At 58.7% G+C, this 19,822-nt stretch overlaps 1 pseudogene; it reads right to left on the bottom strand.

Moving 5' to 3' along the window:
- Positions 1-1,665: 1,665 nt before the first annotated feature.
- Positions 1,666-13,241, bottom strand: LOC141735596 (dual specificity testis-specific protein kinase 1-like; annotated as a pseudogene).
- Between the last annotated feature and the right edge of the window lie 6,581 nt (positions 13,242-19,822).

Raw genomic sequence — 19,822 nt, 5'->3', positions numbered from 1 at the left:
TAGTCCAGGCTGGGCCTCCCCAGGCATCTGTGGCTGAGCAAGTACCTGAGCTGTGCCCCTGCCCCCAGACTGCTGTCCCTCAGGCTGGCTGCTGTACAGGGGCAAGTGCCTCTTCATCTCATTGGAGAAGAAGACATGGGAGGACAGCAGAGATGAGTGTGAGAAGAAATATTCTCAGCTCCTAGTCACCAAATCCTGGAGTTGCTGAACCGTGCTGGTAGGGTACTGGGGGAGCTGAGGGCAGGAACTGGTGCATCCAGCCCTGGGGTCCCCAGGTGGGCCAGCACCCTGCCAAAACATCGGAGGGTGCAAGGCCAATCACTGGAGTACATGGCTGGTAGTGGATGTGGGATGGAGAGGTTCTGGCACCCCTGGATGCTGCCCAGGCTGGAGCGGGGCATCGGGGCTGCTCAGCTGTCCTGCCCCATGGAGCTCTGGCTCCTTGGGGAGATGGTCACCCCCCGCAGACACCGCAGTCTGTAGACACCGTGGAAAAGACACGAAAAGGCCCTTTTCCCCCTTCTCCAGACCTTCCTGAAGAATGCAGACATCCCGTACTGGATTGGGCTGCAGAAGAGCAGCTTCCCCTGGTATGACTATGGCTGGCTGGAGGAAGGGGATCTGGATGGTGAGGCGGTCTTAGATGCCTGGTTCTGGGTGGACCGTTCCCTTTATGAAAGGTACCTGGTGGCACAGCCTCTTGACAAAACCCCCTCTTCTCCTGGCTGCAGAGTGGAGGGAGCCCTGATGCTCAGTGCTGCAGCCATGCAACAGCCCCAGCATGGAGTGAGCTGTGGTGCAGGTATGCAAGGACACAGGAGCAGGGGATAGCACAGCCCCACACCCAGCCAGGTCCCTTCCCCACAGCAGGGACTTTCTCTCTGGCCTCATATTGGGAGCAGCTTGGCCCCTGGCTTTCAGGCAACTGTCATGGTTTCAGCTGGTTGCAAAGTTGGCAAAGGAGAGAAGCTGCACTTGAACTGGCTGGCGCCTGTGCTGGCAGTTGGGGTTTTTTTGCTAATTAGGAAGTAGAGCAGTGACCTTTAGGGCTACTATGTGATGGTGTCTTTCAAAAGCAAAAGCAACTCCAGGACTTACAACAGACTGACGCTTTGCAAGACAAATCATCATGACTTTAAATAGTTATTACACATGTGCACATGCACATATTAAGCAAAAAAAAGCCCTGATGTAATGCTGCATCCAGGCAAGAGCAGAGGAAGTCATGTTCAACCAGGCGAAGATGCTGTCAGTTTATTATGGGGTCGTGTTTGCCATATATAGTTGATTAATTGCGATGTGAATGAGCTTGCTTGAAGAGCAAAAGGGTGTTAAAGGCAGGTGTTTTGGAGGTGGCACATGTTACTCTGTCTTGTCTGCTGGCTGAATCCACTTTGTAGCAATAAAGAGACACAGCTTGTCTGCTCTTTACTTTCTTGTGTACCACCACAAATGGACTTGGGGGCATAAACCTAAATAATAAATGGGAATCTGACTGAAGCTGTTTCAACTGAAATGATCACTTTGGAGCTGTTAAGACCTGGGGCTGAGCCAGGCTGGCTCGTGGTCCCTGAGGGGGGACCTCAGAAGCCCTTGGGCAAGTCCATGCCACCCCATCCAACATGCATCCAAGAGACAGAAGTGGCAGCCTGGGTCACTGGGACATTCAGTTTTTATTGAACACTTTAAATAAGCTGAAGGGGAGAGAAGTAAAAGACAGCATCCGTTGTTTGTTTCAGTGGCCAGCCTGGCCCAAACCATGACAATATTACTAGCAATTATTATTATTAATAATAATAAAAAAACCCATAAGAGTTTTGCATTCACCAGTGCATTTTGGGGAGGGAGGAAAACCAGCTCCCACCCTTGCCAGGGGCCAGGCAGCCTGTCCATGCTGTCCACCGGCCCCTTTCCCCCAGCTGCCTGGGAGGCTTTGGGGTGGGATGCTGGGCAGGATGGGGCCCTGGCCCCTCTGCCAGCACCCCACTCCTGACCCTGTGTGCCAGGGGGACACGGGGCACCATACTGGCTCAGCACCCAGCCCCCACACTGGGTGGGCAGGGGGCAACCCCAGCGCTGGCAATCTTCCCTGGGCACTGCCCCACGGGCATCACCCCTCTCCCAGCCCCCTGCATGCTTCTCCCCATGTCAGGGACAGGGTGCTCTTCCCACGCTTGTGAGGAAGCATGGGGACACCCACCAGCCCCACAGGTTCCCCCAACACACACATACACACACTGACACCTCTGCCCCCAGCCCAGCCCCGCTCATCCCATGGCCTGGGGGGGCCATGGGGGGCTCCCGGCTCATTGCACACCCCTTGGCAAGAGCTCGTGGAGGGGTGAGCCTTTGGGGAAGGGGGGGTCCTGTATCCAGGGCTTGAGCCCTGGGGGCCCTGTGGAGGACCAGCCCTGCTGCCCAGGGCAGCGCTGGAGTATGCCCAGGGCAGGGGTGCTATTGCATTTCAGTCTCTGTCAGGGACCCAGCCTGCCCCTGGGGGCTCCCCGCAGACCCCTGAGGCCAATCCCAGTGGAACAGGTGCCTTAGCAGTACCATGGTGGCCATGGCATAGGGCACCATGGCCACCAGAAGCCAAGAGAGTAAAGACAGACCACAGGGACATGCTGGGCTCCTGCACCTGCCCAGTGCTGTGGCTGCGGGGGAGTCCGAGGGGCAGCCAGACCCAGCCCTGCTCCACAGGGATCCCAGGCACTAGGACTGTGTCTCTGGCAGCTTCAGACTGGGCTCTGCCAGCACTGGCCCTGGGGCTTTCTGGTGGCGGCCTTGGTTGTGGTAGAAGAGGCTCTTAGCCTTGCAGTTGAGGTTCTGGTAGTGGGGCAGGCTGGGTGCCAGCTGGTAGCAGACAGAGGCAAAGCTGAAGGCACCTAGCAGCAGCTGGGGCAGGGTGGCACCTCATCCTGCTCCAGCACGGTGCTGGAGCCATGCCTGGGCAGCATGGCTGCATGCTCCATCTGCTCCAGTCTGCCATGCAAGGGATGCTGAGCTCGGAGAAGCCATGCTCCAGCCCGCTGCCCCAAGCCAGGGGTTTGTTCACCACCACGTGGTTGTTGTTGAATAGTAGCCCGTTGGGGGCTTGTGATTCTGGATGCCAGGTTTGGGTGCCCAAGGCTGCCATGTGGATGAAGTTGCTGTTGGGGGTGGCAGGGGAAGATGCAGCAGCTTGGGGCTGTCAGGACCACAGTCCATCTGCTCCTCTGCACCAGGTCTGGGGGGTGAGGCTTGTCCCCAAGCCAGAGGGAGGAGGAGGACAGGGGGCTGGGGGTTAGCAGTGGGACAGGGGGACCCTATGTCCAGCACCAGGCCCCCTCGGCAGGGCAGCTCAGGGGAGGCAGGCAGCAAGTAGCACTTGCAGGGGCCGGCAGCAGGGGTTAAGAAGTCACACTACACCTCCATCGAAGGCTTGGGTGTCATGGGGGTGCTGAGTTGAAGCGGGGCTGGGGGGTGGAAGGTCAAAGGTGAGCGAGATGACCGACTTGCTTGGTGTGTCTTCCCTCCGTTCAGGTCCTTGTGCTGGGAGAAGGGGTTGATGCGGGGCAGTGTCTCCTTGGTCCTGGCCCCACTGTAAGGCTCCAGTGGCCAGAGCAGAGCAGGCAATTTTGGGGGGGAACACGTCAGACTGGCTGCAGGACTAGCGCTGGTCCAGATGCAGGTGTTGCATCCCCAGCTTGTGCAGGGGCAACTGCTCAGTGCGGTCGGCTGCCCTCCCGGCTACCCCTGGGCACAGGCACAGGAGCTGATCACCAGTGCAGCTACTGGAACAGGGTGCCACGGGGTGCTGGGCACCCAATAACCCAGAGGTGCACCCCAGGGGGGAAAACAGCAATCAGCTCCATCCTGCAGACCTCGTGCAACCCCTGTCTCCTTCCCTGATGGCTGCTGAGGTAGGATGGGACACCCCACAGCCCCCCTCCTTGCACACCCCTATTGCCTGTCCTTGGGGTGCCCACATACCATTGAGTGTGGCCGACGTCCCAGGCATGGGCAGGCTCTCCCCGCTGCCAAAGAGGGTGGCCCCAGTGCCCTCAGTGCCTGGCTGGTGCTGCAGGACACCCTCCAGCCACTGCGTGATTTCCAGGAACGAGGGGCGGGAGGTGGGCTCCATCTGCGGGTAGGAAGGGTTCCCTGTGAGGTCTGCAGTCCTCCCAGCACCCCAGGGAGCCCTGCCCAGCAAAGGCAGCTCCCTGCCTCTCCCCCTGCACAGGCAAGGTTGCCTGACCAGTTGCCCTGGCAGCAGAGATGGGAGGCTCACACTGCAGCAGTGGAAAGCGAGCTGGAGGAAGGCTGCTGGGCAGTCAATTCCCACCATGGTGCCAAAAGTGGTGACGTCCAGGCCAAAATCCTGCACCAGGGAAAGGAGGAAGAGTGAGGCCAGGTCCCCCAGGGCACCACATAGCCCAGGGGACCCAGGGTGGCTTGGCCTCCCCCACCTGCTGCACTGACTGCATGTCACCCAGGGCTGCAGACCTGGCAGCACCCTAAGTTGGGTCAAGGCTGGGGGATGCTGGGACACAGATCCCTCCTGCTCTCTTTCTGAATCCAACCATCCCCTTCTCCCACCCGGGCTGACTCTGGGCGAAGACAAATCATCAGAGAGCATCCCTCCTCAGGCAGCAGCACCTGCTGCCAGGAGACATTTGGGACACAGCACGCCTGTCCCGAGACATGAGGCAGCTCCTGCACATGGGGCTCTGCCCCGTGCAGGAGGATGGTCCCCCTAGTTTGGTGAAGCAGCCCCAGCCGCGGTGCTGCTGCCTGCTGCCCTCCCTCCCCATTCCCATCCCAGGGAGTCACCTCGGTGCGGGGCAGGTAGTCGGGGTCAGCGGGGATGCGAGCAATGGTCTCACACAGGATGATGCCGTATGCGAACACATCGGCCTGCAGAGAGCAGGGAGTCACTGGGGGGGAGCCCTGCAGCCCCGAGGTGATGTGCCCACCCTTCTGTAAACTCACAGCGCCCCTCCTCCCAGCAGAGCCACACCAGGGGCCCTGCCACCTTGCTCCTGAGGGATGTCCAGTTTCTTTCCTCTGTGTGCCCCACCGCCCTCAGGGCTGCAAATCCTGCAAACCGCCAGCAGCACAAGCCTGGGTAAAGCCCTGCACGCAGCAGACACAGTGCATCACCTTCTCATTGTAGATCTCCCCTCGCAGCACCTCCGGTGCCATCCAGTATGGGGAGCCCACCACGGCCAGTGGCTCCTCGCTGCCCTCGCTGGGGAAAATGGCAGGATGTCAGGGGCTGCCTGCAAGCCCCTGCCCCTGTCCCACCTCCCATCCTCCCGCTGGGGCAGCCCGAATTGCCATCTCCATCCCCCTTCCTGGGCTAACCCTCCTCCATGCACCCCATGAACTCATGTTTCCCCACCCACACCATCCCCTTCTGCATACCCTCCTAGCCAGCCCCAAATGCGTCCATCTGTCCCACCGCGGGGGAGCACCCCCACTGTCCCCCATCCCTGCCCTTCTAGTTTACCCCAAATGTCCATCCCTCCCCAGCTCCTGCTCTAAGTGGGCTGTAAACCCCTCACTCCAAGGACGGGGATGGACGGGTGGACACTGACCACACACCTGTAGGCAGGGATCTTCTCTGCCAAGCCGAAGTCACCCACCACAGCCACGTAGCTGTTGGCTTCACAGCGCACCAAGCAGTTCTGGGGGCACAGGAGGACTCCTGTCACACCATCACACCAGCCCTGCCTCACCAGCCACTGCTCCTGGGATGCCCCAGCACAGTACAGCCTCCTGCTCCCCAGTCAGCTGTGCCCGGGCAGCAACATGGGTACAGGACAACAAGGGCAGCAGAATGCCCCATACCTTGGAGGTGAGGTCACGGTGGAAGATGCCCTTGGAGTGCAGGTAGTGCAGGCCACGGGCGATATCGAGGGCCAGCTTGACACGCATGGACCAGGAGAGGGGCGCAGGGCTGTCCAGTAGCTGCTCCAGGTTACCACTGTTGATGTACTGATAGGAAGAGCCGGGTCATTGCATCACTGCACCACCCCCCCCTCACATAAAGCTGGATCCTCATCTCTCACCCCAATGCATCCTCCAACCACCCAATGGCACAGCCCCCCAGCAGACCTTGCCCTGCACATGTGCCACTGACCAAGAAAGTGTCCCCATAGCCATTGCCATCCCCTCCCCAGGCCCTGCCCACAGGAACCCCAAGACTTGTGGCTGTTGCCCCACTCTCACCTCTGTCAGTGCGTGCAGCTGTCCCTGGTGCACACACACCCCCATGAACCTGTGAGGCAGAGGGGACCTGAGGATGGCTGCAGCGGGGACCAGCCCCAGGAGCTTGCCCAGCCCCAGTAGCAGCTCTGACTGGGGATGGCAGTGGGGGAGCAGGCCCTACCTGAGGATGTTAGGGTGCGAAAGGCGGTTCATCAGCTGTACCTCCCGCAGCATGTTGCTCCGGTTGCTGCTCAGCTTGTTCATCTTCAGCACCATGATCTGGCCAGACTGGCGGTGCTGCACCTGGAGGGGGTGCAGGGGTGGTTGAGCCCCACGTGTCTCCACAGCGTCCCCCAGATGCCAGTCTGCACCCAGCACCCACCCCCAGCCCTAGAGGTTGGAGCTAAGCATCCCACACCCGAGACATGGGGCACCTCAGGGACTGCTAGGGTTAGGGAAGGCTCTCCTAGCACAGCAGCACCCAAGGACCCCCAATGCCCAATGATGCACAATCCTATCCTTCCCAGGGCATCCTGCTTGTCACGGTGTCCCCCCCACACACACACTGTCCAGCCCTCCCGGAGAAGCAATGGCAGCTCCTGCAAGCTGTGACCCCAACCCCGCTGTAAGGACAGGCAGGTGCAGGATTGGGGCGCACCAGGGAGAGCTTTTTCAGGTCAGTACCACCCAGCCAGACCCCACCAGCATGGGGTGGAGGATAGAGGGGGCACATCACCCCCAAACCAGGCCCAGAGGTAGCCAACAATGCCCTGGTGCATGACCCCAGCCCTGTGAGGCACAATGCTTGGATGTGGCTGTATATTTAGCCGTCCCCAGCCCAACAATGTCATGTGAGCTGGGGACCTGGCCCCCCCGCCAGGAACAGCAGCTGGGAGCGCAGCCAAGCATGGACACCCCTGTCCTCTGGCAGCCCCTGGCATGCGCAGGGCGAGGGACGGACACAGGATCCCCTGCCCCAGCACCGTGCCAAGGGCCTGAGCCGGCGCTGGGTGTCCCCTCCTGAGCGAGTGCTGGTGGTGGGATGAGACCCCCCTGAAGCAGCAGCTGAGGGGGAAGACACCCTGGTGGGTCCCAGCTGCCCCCCAGCACACACCGAGCCGCGCACAGAGGCACAGGCATTCCTCCACGCTGCTGTCAGCTCCCTGCTCTTCTCCTTTTTAGTTGATGCTGGTTGAAGCTGCTGTGCTGGTGCCAGCCCCTGGCCTGCCCCACAGCCCCATGCCCCAAGGATTGCCTCCCCAGGGAAAATACAGGGGCTGGCTGGAGGCAGGGTCCCCAGTGCCCCTCATCCTGCTCTCAGCTTGGCCCCTGTCCCCATCACGGAGGGGGGAGACTGATGTGCTGGGCCCTCCAGGAAGCAAGAGGCAATAGCCTGGCCAACCCCTTTGTGCCACCACCAGCTCACTGAATTCATGGAGAGGCTCTGAACAATTCAGCAGCCACCTGCCCACAGGCACCCTGCTCCAGTTACACCTATGTCACCTCCTGGCCAGCTGCAGACAGCCAGGACTCCCAGCCTGCATCTTCCTTGATGAGCACTGGACAAAGCGCCTGGGCTCAGAGAGAACCTGTCCCAGGGTTGGACTTAACCCACTACACGAGCAGTCCTTGTTGCAGGGAGCACACTCCTCCAGCCCTGTACGCACCCAGGGCACCCCATCTAATGGCGCCCCAGGTCCTCCCCATGCCTACCACCTAGCTCACCCCACCCCATCACTTGCAGCGCCTGGCACTGCTGTCAGTTCCATCCCAGTGCCTGGGGGCTCCCTGCCCACACCTGCACCAGTGGGCAAGGCAAGGGGCACCCCCACAGCATCTCCACCATCCCTGCTTTCCCTCGGCCCCATCCCTGCACATGGAGGCAGCACCAGTCACAGAAATGGGGCTCCCAGCCTGGCCCAGCTGTGCATGCTTTAAGGAGGGAACCTGCCTGGCCAAAGCAGGGTGGGCAGGGTCTCCCTTGGCCCCTCCATCTCCCTGCAGAGCCCCAGCCCAGGCCAGAACCTGCCCAGGAGCACCCCACTGATGGCCCCACAGAAGAAGCCAGCAGGACCCCCCAACCCCGTGAAGCCCCCGGTGCTGAGTGCTGCCCGACAAAGCCCAGCACTCCCAAACCAGCTCACCCAGTGGCAGTGCTGCCTTTCCATGCTGCACAGGGCTGGCAGGACTGGCTTGGTTGGTTTGGCTGGCAATAGCAGCTGCCAGGCACCAGAACTGTCTAAGGACATCTAATGCCTTAATCCTGGAGAAGAAGCAGCCTGGGGGAGGGAAAGTCTGATGAAAGCCCTTTCCCTGGGACCCCAGGAGCTCCCAGCCGGCACAGCGGTGCCCTGGCACCCTGCTCCAGGACTCCATCCCCAGGGGCAGGGAGGGCTCCAGGGGCTCCCAGGACAGCCCCAGCCCCACACACATGGGGCATGATCTCCTCAAGGGCTTCCAGCGCCCTGAGCTCGTTTGTGAGGCCCCGTCCTATGGTCTCCCCTGCATGCTCTGTGGCTCAAGGCCAGTCCCTGCCCAGGCCAGCAGGGAAGGGGTTACACTTCCCCTAGGCTCCCTTTGGCCTCTCACATGCACTGGCCAGTTTACTCAGTCAGGCCAGGTGCTAGCACCAGCCCAGCAATCCAGCCATTCTCCTGCAGAGGAGGGAGCAAGCCATGACCCCAAGCAGGACACAGCCCCATGCTAAGGGGGTTTCTTTCCCCACCACCATACAGGGAAGGGAACGGCAGCAGAGCCTCCCCAGGCAGGACTGCCTTTCCCCTCACCTCTCCACACTCTGGCATGGTGCCCAGGAATCCCAGTGCATTCCCCAGAGCTGAGTTCACCCCGGAGCTGAGTTTGCTGAGTTCGGCCTGGCAGCTGTGCCTGGATGCAGTTGAGGGGGGGACAGGACGGACACAAGCCGCCAGCCCCCACCCAGGAGCCAGGTGAGCCCTCGCCCCTCACTGATGCCCCCCAGCACCCTGCACGGCCCCTACGTTGGGCGCCTCGTGAGGGTATCGCTGTCAAGCCAGGGTGCCGCAGCATGTTGGTCCCCATCCCATCTGTTGCCAGCATGTGGGGCTAGCTGCAGCCCCAGCCTGGGCACAAGGGATCTGAGCTCTTTTAACAGCGGAAATAAGAGTCTTATTTAAAGAGCATGCTAATCAGAGCGAGCAGATGGCCTGCTCCTTCCCTGCAGTCTGCACTCCTGTCTAGACACAGGGCAAAGCCCCTGCCCACCCTCCCGGGGGGGTCTCAGCAGCCAGCCCCCCCTGCACCCCACACCCAGGCCAGGCTCACATATTGCCCCACTCACCACACATACTCTAGCCCCAGCTTGGTGCAGGCAAGGCATAGTCACACAGAGACATCATCTTGCACCCCTCACCCCTGGGGAGCCCAGTGGGGAAAGACAGGAGGGCAGGTAAGGGAGCTAGCAACGCCACTGGTAATCCCATAGCTGCCCATGACAGCTGCATCTGAGCCTGCAGGAATCCCAGTAGTGCAACAGGTCTTTTACTAGGCTGGACTGGAAAACCTGCTTATCACACAGAAAAAGCAGAATCAGTCAAGACAGACTTCCTCCAGGGAAGCAAAAGGAGCAGGGCACGCAGCACCTGCTCCTAACAAACACTTGAGCATCAGCAGTCCTCACCTCCCGCGCTCTCACACAGCGGGAGCCAGGGCAGTGCTGGTGCTGCACCATGGTGTCAGGGCATCACCAGCCCTCACCAGCAAGCCTGGAGCACACCCTGTGACAGCGCAGGAGAGGTGCCAGTGGGTCCTGGGCTAGTCAGCACAATGTGTTTCCAGCACCCAGGACTCCCAAGTGGTGACAGCAGAACCAGGGCTGCTCCCGGCCTCATTGTGGCTGGCTCACCTTGGCAAATTCACTTCCTCCCTACCTGCCTTAGTTTCCCCATTCGTGCTGTCTGTGTCATGCCACTCCACCCTCCTTTGTAAAACAAGGCAAGGTCCACTGATGACGGGCAGCAGATAAGAGGGAGGGAGTTGTGTCATTAGTTGCACTGATAAATTGGGAGTAAATGCAAAATCTCAAAGATTGGTAAGGAAGTGAGCAGAGACGGGCAGGCAGCAGCACAGGGAGCTGCTAATCCCACCCTAGCACCATAGAAATGGGGCGCTGGACTGAGCACACTGAAGCCCTGGGAAGCAGCATCTCTGGGAGGATGTCTGACAGCAGGGCATAAGGGGCAGAGCTGGATAAGTGAAGACCTGTGGATACAGCCCCTGGGAGAGTGAAACCAGGATACTGCCTGCAGCCCCCATGTCTGCTGCAGACTGCACACAGGAAAGTAAGAAAGAGATTTGGGGAAGAGATGAAACAGCAGTTTAAGGGCTAGAGAAAACGTCTGGCACAAAGATACCTGGCTCAATCTTCTCAGTCTATCGGAGATGGAGAGGCAGCTCGCTGCAATATCCGTGTACCTGAGAAAATGGGTGGGCCTGGCACCTCTGAAATCACGCAAAGAAAGACAATGGGAACCAGCTGCTCCAGAGGGAAACTACCCAGCTCTACAGCACAGAGGGGGATTGGCAGGGAACAGCCCCTATGGAAAAGGGCACCTTTCCATCACTGGTGTCTCCTGTCCACTCTGGACAGCCTTCCCAAGAGAAGTGCTTGGCTGGAGTGGGCTAAGGCTCAACCCAGGAGTGAGCTTGGGACACCAGGGATCAGATGCTGAGCCCTTTGGCTTTAATGCTGGGAACACAGTCAGATGCCTGTGCTGGTACCCCAGCACCCTGCCTGGCCCTGCCTTGGCTGTGCACCAGAGCTGAGCTACCTGAGTCCAGGTCCCCTCTGCATCCCCCATGCCTGCTAAGGCTGGAATGAGGCAGGACCCAGCAGCCACATGGAGGAGGGAGACATGAGTGCCCATGGCCATGGAAAGTACAGCAGGAATGAGGCGGGAGGCAAATGGGTCCTGCACTGCCCTGCCAAGCTACATCCTCCTCGCAAGCTCAGGCAGCCAACCTCCTGCTCAGATCCTGGGCCTGCTCCACCATCCTGCTGAGATCTTGGACTTAACCCACTGCATGAGCACAAAGCCCCATCTGGCCCCCTCCTGCCCCTGCCTCCTCTCTGGAACCCACCGCACAAGCACAAAGCCCTATCTGGCTCCTTCCTGCCCCTGCTTCCTCTCTGGCATGCACACAAATTGGCTCCTGCCACCTAATCCTGCTCCCACCCCCCCAAGTTCTGCCACTCCCCCAAATCCTACATGCAAATGGCCCCACAAGAACATGAACAATGGGTGGGAGAAGGAGCATTTTGCAGCTCCTGCAGGGTCTGGGGAAGCAGAATCAGCAAGGCAAGCAGAGACCGTGGCCTGACCAAGACATGGGAACATCCATTATTAAAGAACTGTATCCACACCTGACATTATTAAATTCCTCCCTCTGCTCTGAGGTGCTGCTGTGTGCTCCATGCCAGAGATCAATAGCGGCCAGTGGACCTGGCCAGCAGAAAGGCCACAGCTCCACAGGGGTAGGAGGGAGCATGGAGGAGAGGGACTCCTCTGCATGCCTGCCATGGCCCCTCGCAGGATGCTTCTTCCATGGCTGCAGAGGAGCCGGGTCTTGGGGTCTCCTTACTGAGTGGGGAATGGCACCAGGGCTGGGAAGGGACTCCAGGTTCCTGCTAGGATGTGGCCACTCAGACATGTTGTACATGGGAGCACGGTCCCACACAGAGGACACAGCACAGTGCTGCCCAGGACCTCAGCAACTGTGATGGGAGGTGGTGAGGGTCCTGCTGAGCCCAAAGCTGCTCTTTGAGGTGGGCAAAGCCACTAGAAGCATGACTTAAGAGCAATACTTGCGGCTTGTGGCACCTTGAGTGATGCCAAGGATGAAAACAACACACCTTCCCTCGGACAGGGAGAGGCAGCTGTGGCATCGTGCCCTGGCAGTAGTGCATGGGCTGGCAGGGTACCGTCACCACACACCTCTGCTGCACTGTCGGGACCCTAAGCTCCCCGCCAGCACCCATGCACCCCTAACCAGGGTGTGGGCCACACATGGGCCTTCCTGCTCTGGCAGTCCCAGAGAGGACAGGGGACAAAGGCACCTCCAGGGTCCCAGCTGGGGGCCAGACCCCGTGCATCACACCTCTCTCCCAGACCTGGTCACCTTTGGGAGGTTCCTGTGAGGTGCTCCACGCATCTACTGGAGCAGGCCCAGCAATGCTGGAAACCACCTCGGACTGGCTGCAAACACTGCCTGCATCCCCTGCCACAGGCACACCCTGGGCCTGGCGGGGATGGGGCTCCAGGCTTTTGACAGGGGTTCCCGGGGCTGGGATACCTGCCACCCCACCGGCGCCCCAGTCCCCCATGCCGCAGCGCTTCAGTGCGCTCAGCCTTCCCGGGCTGTAAACGTAGCCGGCGCTCCCCTCCACAGAGGAATGGAGGAACACACCCGGCGGGGACGGGGCTCCCCGGCACCTCAGGTCCCCGCCGTACAGCACCGTCTCGCCCCCGACCTCGCCCAGCTACCAGGGCTGGGGGCCCAGACCCCCCCCCCCGCACCCCACCGAGGGCCTGGCCGCGGTCCCCGGGGGATGCCCAAACCTGGCAGGATGCCTCAGGGACCGCCATCCCCGCTCCTGCTCTGCACACCTTGAAGACCTCGGAGAAGAAGCCGGCCCCGATCTTCTCGCAGTAGAAGTCGTCAATGCGCGCCAGGGTGGAGTCAGCGCTGCGCAGCGCCCGGTACGAGGAGGGCCGCAGCCACCCGCAGCCCGGCCAGGGCCCCGCCGCCTCCCCCTCGCCCTCCCCGGGCCGCCGCGGCATCTTCTCCCACTCCATGTCGGTCCCGCTGAGCACACCCAGCAACATTCACATCCCCACCCGGGCGCGGCGCGGCCGGGCAGCCCCGTGCCCAGGGCGCCACCGCTCCCCTTCCCCCCTGGCCGTTGTTAGCGGTAGAGGCGGCGGCGCGGGGAGGGCGGCTCGGCGGGGCGCACGGCGCTCTTCGCACGGCAGCGGAGCGGCAGAACCCCGACTCCCTCCGCCGTACAGCGCTGCACCTCCGCCGCTCCGAGCGCTGGCACCGGCGGGGCGGAGCCGGGGCGGTGACAGCCCTTAACTCCTTGGGACCCGCCTCCGCCGAGCCCTGCCGGAGTCCCCCCGCACCGGCGGGCAGCAGAGACCCTGCACACCCTGATGTCCGCATGCACCAGCTCCGGCCCCTGTGGAGGGTCCGTGGGTGCCGAGCTGCCAACTCTGTGCACACCTGCATAGGCTATGGGGCCCCGAGCTCCCCGTGCACGACTTGGGCAGATCCCATGGACACCTAGAATCATAGAATAGAATCATAGAATCGTTGAGGTTGGAAGGGACCTTTAAGATCATCAAGTCCAACCTTTAGCCTACCCTGACAAGAGCCACTTCTAAACCATGTCCCTCAGTGCCCCATCTACCCTTTTTTTAAACACCTCCAGAGATGGTGAATCCACCACCTCCCTGGGCAGCCTATTCCAATGTTTAATAACCCTTTCAGTGAAAAAATGTCTCCTAATATCTAATCTAAACCTCCCCTGACGTAACTTGAACCCATTTCCCCTCGTCCTATCACTTGTCACCAGGGAGAAGAGGTCAGCCCCCATCTCTCTACAACCTCCTTTCAGGTAGTTGTAGAGGGTGATAAGGTCTCCCCTCAGCCTCCTCTTCTCCAGGCTAAACAACCCCAGCTCCCTCAGTCGTTCTTCATAAGGTTTGTCCTCCAGGCCCCTCACCAGCTTTGTAGCCCTTCTCTGGACACGCTCCAACACCTCAATGTCCCTCTTGTACAGAGGGGCCCAAAACTGAACGCAGTACTCGAGGTGGGGCCTCACCAGTGCCGAGTACAGGGGGATGATCACTTCCCTAGTCTGGCTCACCACACTATTCCTGATACAGGAATGACCTGATACAGGAATGACCTCCCCTACTCTGGGCCATGCCCGGATGCACCTTGTAGATGCAGGACTCTCTCCCCATAGCACCCAGTCCCTGAGCAGATGGGCCAAAGGCGTGGGGATCTGATCTCCCCATATATTCAGCCCCACTCCATATGTGGTCATGGGTCCAATTCCCCCATACAATCAGCTGCTGCCAGGATGGGCCCCATTGGTACAGGCTCGGATCTCTCCTCACAGCCATCACCAGGCTGGATGGATGTTGTGGATGTGGGGCCCCGCAACTGCTTTGCTCCAGCTGTTTCCCTGTACGGTATGGCTGGCTCCACATGCTCTGCACTGCTCTAGCTGATTTCCCTGCTGGGAAAAGCAGCCACACGGAGTGTGTCCTGACATGGCATTTTTTGGCCAGTGTTCAGCTCCAGGTGCCACCAAATACAGTGTAGACACCAGGGACCAGGAGCCCTGGTTTTTTTTACTTGTCCCAGGAGGGGAGAATAACCCTGTGGGCTAGAGCAGGGAAACTGAGCCTGTTTTCTTTATAGTAGAAGCAGTCCCCTGCCTCCCCTAGAAATGCCTGGTATTTCTGCTCTTCCAGGTCCACAGAAGAGAGCAGGTCTGTGCAGGGCAAGTTTCCTGCATGTGGGGAGGCAGAGCCTGGGGACAGGGCTCTGCCAGTCTCTGTCTTGAAGGGTCTGAGCTGTCCCTTTCCTTGCCAGTGCTGCTCCAGCCCGGTGCCTCTGCCTGCCAGGGTGACTGATGGCATGTGCCAGGGAGGCTGCTGCAGTCGTGGGGAACCACGCTCTGCAGCAGGCCACATTCCTGCTGACAATGGCCTGACAGAATGACAGGAGAAGCTTCATGGGCCTCCTGTGATGGGCAAGAGAGGGGAGACCAGTGTCTGCGTGTGGGGATGGGAGGTTGCAGGCTCTGCCTTTCTACCATGATGGCCAGCTGCAGCTGCTCAGATGGCAGTGGGTGCCTTCCCTGACTGCCCGGGCTCAGCCCTGGTACCCAAGATCTGAGCACCCTGCTGCACCCACATCCCGGTGATCTCCAGCTCCTCAGTGGTGTAGGAAGCTGCTCAGAGGAGCAAAGCCAGCTCAGCTGGGACCAGAAGGAGAACAAACATTCCTTCTCCCTTTCCCTTGAATGCATGTGAGCAGCAGCCCCCTGAGGGTCAAGGCACCTCATCAGAGATGGGGAGTCATGGTGAGGCATCTTGCAGAGAGAAGCTCAGGACCACTGCATGTTCAGGGCTCCTGCTGCTTGCAAGTGACTGAGTTTACATCCAATTAAGTTGTAACGGATAAATTAAAGCCCTGGAGACAGCCCTGACTATGGAAATTGCTGCTGCTGCAGGATTTACGGTCCCTTCTCTCATCAGTGCTGGTAACTCTACTGTGCTATTTCCACCCTGCTCTGTTCCTGCCTGGCACAGCAGCGTTGAGCTGAGACACGGCTAAAGGTCCCTGGTGCCCCAAATCCCTCCCGTGGCGTGGGCAGGTACACTCTGGGCAGCTGGGTGCAAAGCCAGGCTGGGCTGAGCCTGCAGCAAACCCCGAATTAAGCTCTTCAAGCCCTGGTGAAGAACAGGAAGAAGAGAGGCCAGTGCTGGAGAGGTGCAGGGGCTGGGGTGTCCTGTAAGGATCAGGGCACACCATGGCCATGGGGTGGCCAGGCTGCATGCAGGGCAGCAAGGGGCACAGGGGAGCTTCCACACAGAAAGCCTGGTGCTTCCTTCATCCCCACCTCTATTCCACACCAGCACCTGTGGCACTGGGTCATTGCAGCACAGCTCTGGTTGGGATCAGCCAACAGTAACCCACCCTGACCAAAGGCTTACCATGCTCAGAGTCCCAGAGCCAGACCTGGAGCAGTCCCCTCTTCTGAACCCATGTGCAAGAGCCCATCTGTACCTGAGGTTTCTTCTCTGCAAACACTCAGGAACATTAATGGCTACTGCTGAAGGGGATCCAGGGATGGCTGCAGGGAGTGAGTGTGTGAAGCTGTGCCAGAACAGGCAGAAAGCTTTGTTGCAAGATGGTTTTCCAGCCTGCAATGGCTGTGCAGACCCAGAGGTGAGCAGGACAGGGGAGCGTTGACTGACTCAAAAGATTCCCTTTGGTGCTCTCTCCCAGAATGTGAGTACAGCCTCTTGGTCCCAGGTGTCCTCTTGCCTCCTGTCCCCTGACCACCTCTGCTCTTTTCCCACATTACCACACATCACTCAGTAGATCCTTCCACCTGTCCCTGTCCTGCATGTTCCCCAGCTCCCTGCTTATGAGGTCTCTGACAAACCTCTCCCTCTTCTGCCCCATGGGAAACAGGAGATGGGGGCACAGCAGGGTCTGTTGCAACCTGCTAGGAGGCCTGGTCAGTACAAGGAGCCCAGAGTATGTGGAAGAAGGTCCCAGCCCCAGTGGTTCATGTGCAGCCTGCTTATGCTCAACAGCATGCAGTACAGGTGATGCAGCAGGACTACATTTCTCAGTGTGCTGTGTGTTGCTGAGCTCAGAGAGTGCAAGGCTGTGCATGCTCAGTGCCCAGCATCATGGCTGCAAGCTGCAGCAGCCCTTGTCCAGCTGTGAGCAGGGACTGGTAAGGTCCCAGCTGTGCAGGCACGTTGCTGCCTCCCCCTCGTTCCCTCCCTGGCACTCCAGCTGCAAGGCCAATGCAGGGCTGTCTGTAGCGGGAGGGCTGCAAATATTTGTTGTGTCATTAATTTTCTATGAGCAGGATCATCACAGCACCTTGTAGCATTTGCTCACTGCCTCCTGTTGTTACCAAAGACAGGCCTCTGCTTTGTTTATAACCATATGCTAACTAAAATGTTGTTTGTTTCCTACTAACCTTCTTATTGTGTGAGGAAATGCTTAGTCACTGAGCTGATGTTACAGATAGTGATAATGAGGAGACAGACAGAAGTAGCTCATCACCAAGGATGGGATAACAAGAAGTAGTTAATCACTTTGAGGTTCTTTTACGCATCAAGTATGTACGCCTGTACCAATTAGGACAGAGCTGTGGCTACTTCAAGGAACACCCTTATCATCCTCAAGAAGTTGGCAAACTTACAGCAAACTTCTACTGTCCTGAGATGACTCAATACCTTAAAAGGGTAATGTGAGGAAGGGTCTCCTTACCCAAATGACCACCGAGACACTCACGCTTGCACAGAAGTGTTTTGCCGACACAGCAAAATTTAATCTGCATGTGCAAAAAGGCTATTGGGTCATCCTAATGAATATGTAAGCCTAGGTGGAGTTATGTATTAGGTAGGCGGAATTATGAGAATCTTTTGTGTATAAATACTGGGTGAATATCCCTGGTGAGGTGTGCTAGATTTGTGGGTTTTCCCCCTAGCACCCGACGTTGAATAAAGCAATATCTCCTCTCTAAACTACTTTTGGTTTCGAGAGCTTTTATTTCAGTTAACCACTTAGCTCCTGTCAATGCTTCTCAGCTGTGGAGGCAGCATCCACATCCCATCCATATTTCTTAGCGGTGGGCAGTGATTTCAGCTCCCTGCTCTGCTTCTCCTCAAACAAGCCCTGGTGCCCCTGCCAGGGTGCACAACAGGGTGGCAGGGGACTGAGCAGCCAATGCCTGAGCCCAGATGAGTGCATCCCTGCTGGAAGCCTTGTGGGCTGTGATTTTAAAAACATTGACAACACTGATAAAAAACCCCCAACCACCACCTTTGAAAAGGAGGGACAGGCAGCTCTGGCCATGCCTGCACCACCTGTGACCCACAGTGACGTGACATGCAGCCATGTGAGCACAACTACATGCTCGCAATGAACCAGCACTGCAGGGAGCTTCACTGGTCACCAGGAGCCAGTCACCTCATGCCAAACAGGAAGGGGAAATGCTACCACCTCCATCTCCTGAATGGCTTATCTCCCAATACCTGCCATGCTCCCATTCTTCAAGGCTGCCCAGCAGGCAACAGGGCTGCTCCTTGCCCTCTTGACCTGGTCTTAGGGCTCTCAGCAGCTCCACACTCATACCAGGAGGCTGTTCCAGCCTTGCTCCATCTCCTGCCTGTTTTCAGGCTATTAGTAATAATCCCCAGACACAGTGCAGTGTCCCTGAAGTGCTTGTGGTTCCGCCAGATGTGAGCCAGGAGCAGAGACACCAAGAAGCTGGTCTAGCTGCAGTGGTGGGCCAAGCGGGACCACATCAGAGTGCTGCCCAGGACTGTCCTCGGCTGAGCTGGTGGGAGCAGCCCTGTGACTCATGCTGCCAGCTGCAGGAGAGCAGGGCAGGGAACAGTGCTCAGTGGGTCTTGGCCTATGGCTTTGGGGAAGAGCCTTCACCTGTGGTTCATCGCTGCCCTTTGATCTGCACGGCTTGGCATCGCTGCAGGGAAGAACTCAGAAGCAGCACAGCAATGTGGAGGGAAAGACTGGTGAGGACATGCATAGCTCAGCACAGTGCCTGCCAGAGACCCTACAGAACAAACCAACATCCTCAGCCTTGCCCTGGCTTCCTTACTCATCCCAGAGATGACAAAAGGAAAACCTTCTGGAGGAAAGCAATGCATCAAGCTGAAGAACCATTCCCCTGTGAGCTCTGAGCTTCTGTTCTGGAAGGGTGCATCCCACCCTGGCTACAGCAGCATGGGTGAGAGAGATGCTCCCAGCCCCTTCTACTCTCCTGCCCCCAAGTAGAGACTGTGGAGCCCTGCTAATTTTCCCGGATGCTTGAGCAAGAGGTAGGTGCTGCAAGGGACTCTCCACCCTCTAGCCAGTGGTCACTCAGGCTACATTTGTCTGAGTAACTCCTCAGCCTGAGCATGGCCTTGTAATCACCTACACTGCTTGGTTGGTTCCCTGACATGGTTTTGGCCTGTGCCAAATAGGACAGGTTCAAAGGAGGTCACAGGCCAGGGCCATTCCCAAGAGGAAACATGGACATGGCCACCTCCAGGCAGAGAGGAGAGTCGAGACGAGTGCCTGACCTCCTGTAGCTGCTGCTTTCCCCTTTGGCTTCCCCTGTCTGTGCTGGGACATAGAGAAGCAGGGTGAGGATGCTAGGCTCTGGATGTCCATCAGAGCCTTTCGCCTGGGAGTCACTGATGCCAAGGCCACAAGGGGACAGTCATGTTCTGTGCAGGTGTCAAAGGGGCAGGAAAACGGAGCATCAACTCTCTGTGCACCAGCAAGATTGGGAACTCCCTGTGACTGGGGGCACTTCCCAGCCCCTTCCCTTGTCCCCATGCCCTGGCCAGACCCTGGCCAGGCAGGTCAGTGTGGGGAGGGAAGGCAGCTGCACTGTGTTCAGCATGAAAGTCGCTGTCGTGCCGCTGCTTGCAGCCGATTCAATCACAGCTTTTTATTGCTTCTCCTGGCTGTTGAAAATCTCATTAGGTTTAGTGAGCTCCATGAGCAGCACTGCGAGCCTTTCTCATCTCCTGCCTTCTCCCATGAGTCAAGGCACCCTGTCCTCCAAGGAAATACTTCATGGGGCCTGGGCTGAAAAACCTTCCCACACTCTGGTGTATATGAACGGGTCTGGCCCAGACAAGGTGTGCCAGGGTCTGCTATGAAGACACATGGTGTAAGGGCAAGGAAAGGAGGTGTGTTGTTATATGTGGGACATCTCTACAACACAACAGGACAATGGAGCAGGGCTGTCCACACACAGTAGCATTGTACCCCACGGTGGGTAAAAAATTGGAAAAGAGACTGAGTCCTACTC

This window comes from Larus michahellis, chromosome W (assembly GCF_964199755.1).
Source record: "Larus michahellis chromosome W, bLarMic1.1, whole genome shotgun sequence".
In the NCBI taxonomy this organism is placed as follows: Eukaryota; Metazoa; Chordata; class Aves; order Charadriiformes; family Laridae; genus Larus; species Larus michahellis.
Note: the sequence above shows the minus strand (reverse complement) of the source record. Positions and strands in the feature narration are given on the sequence as shown.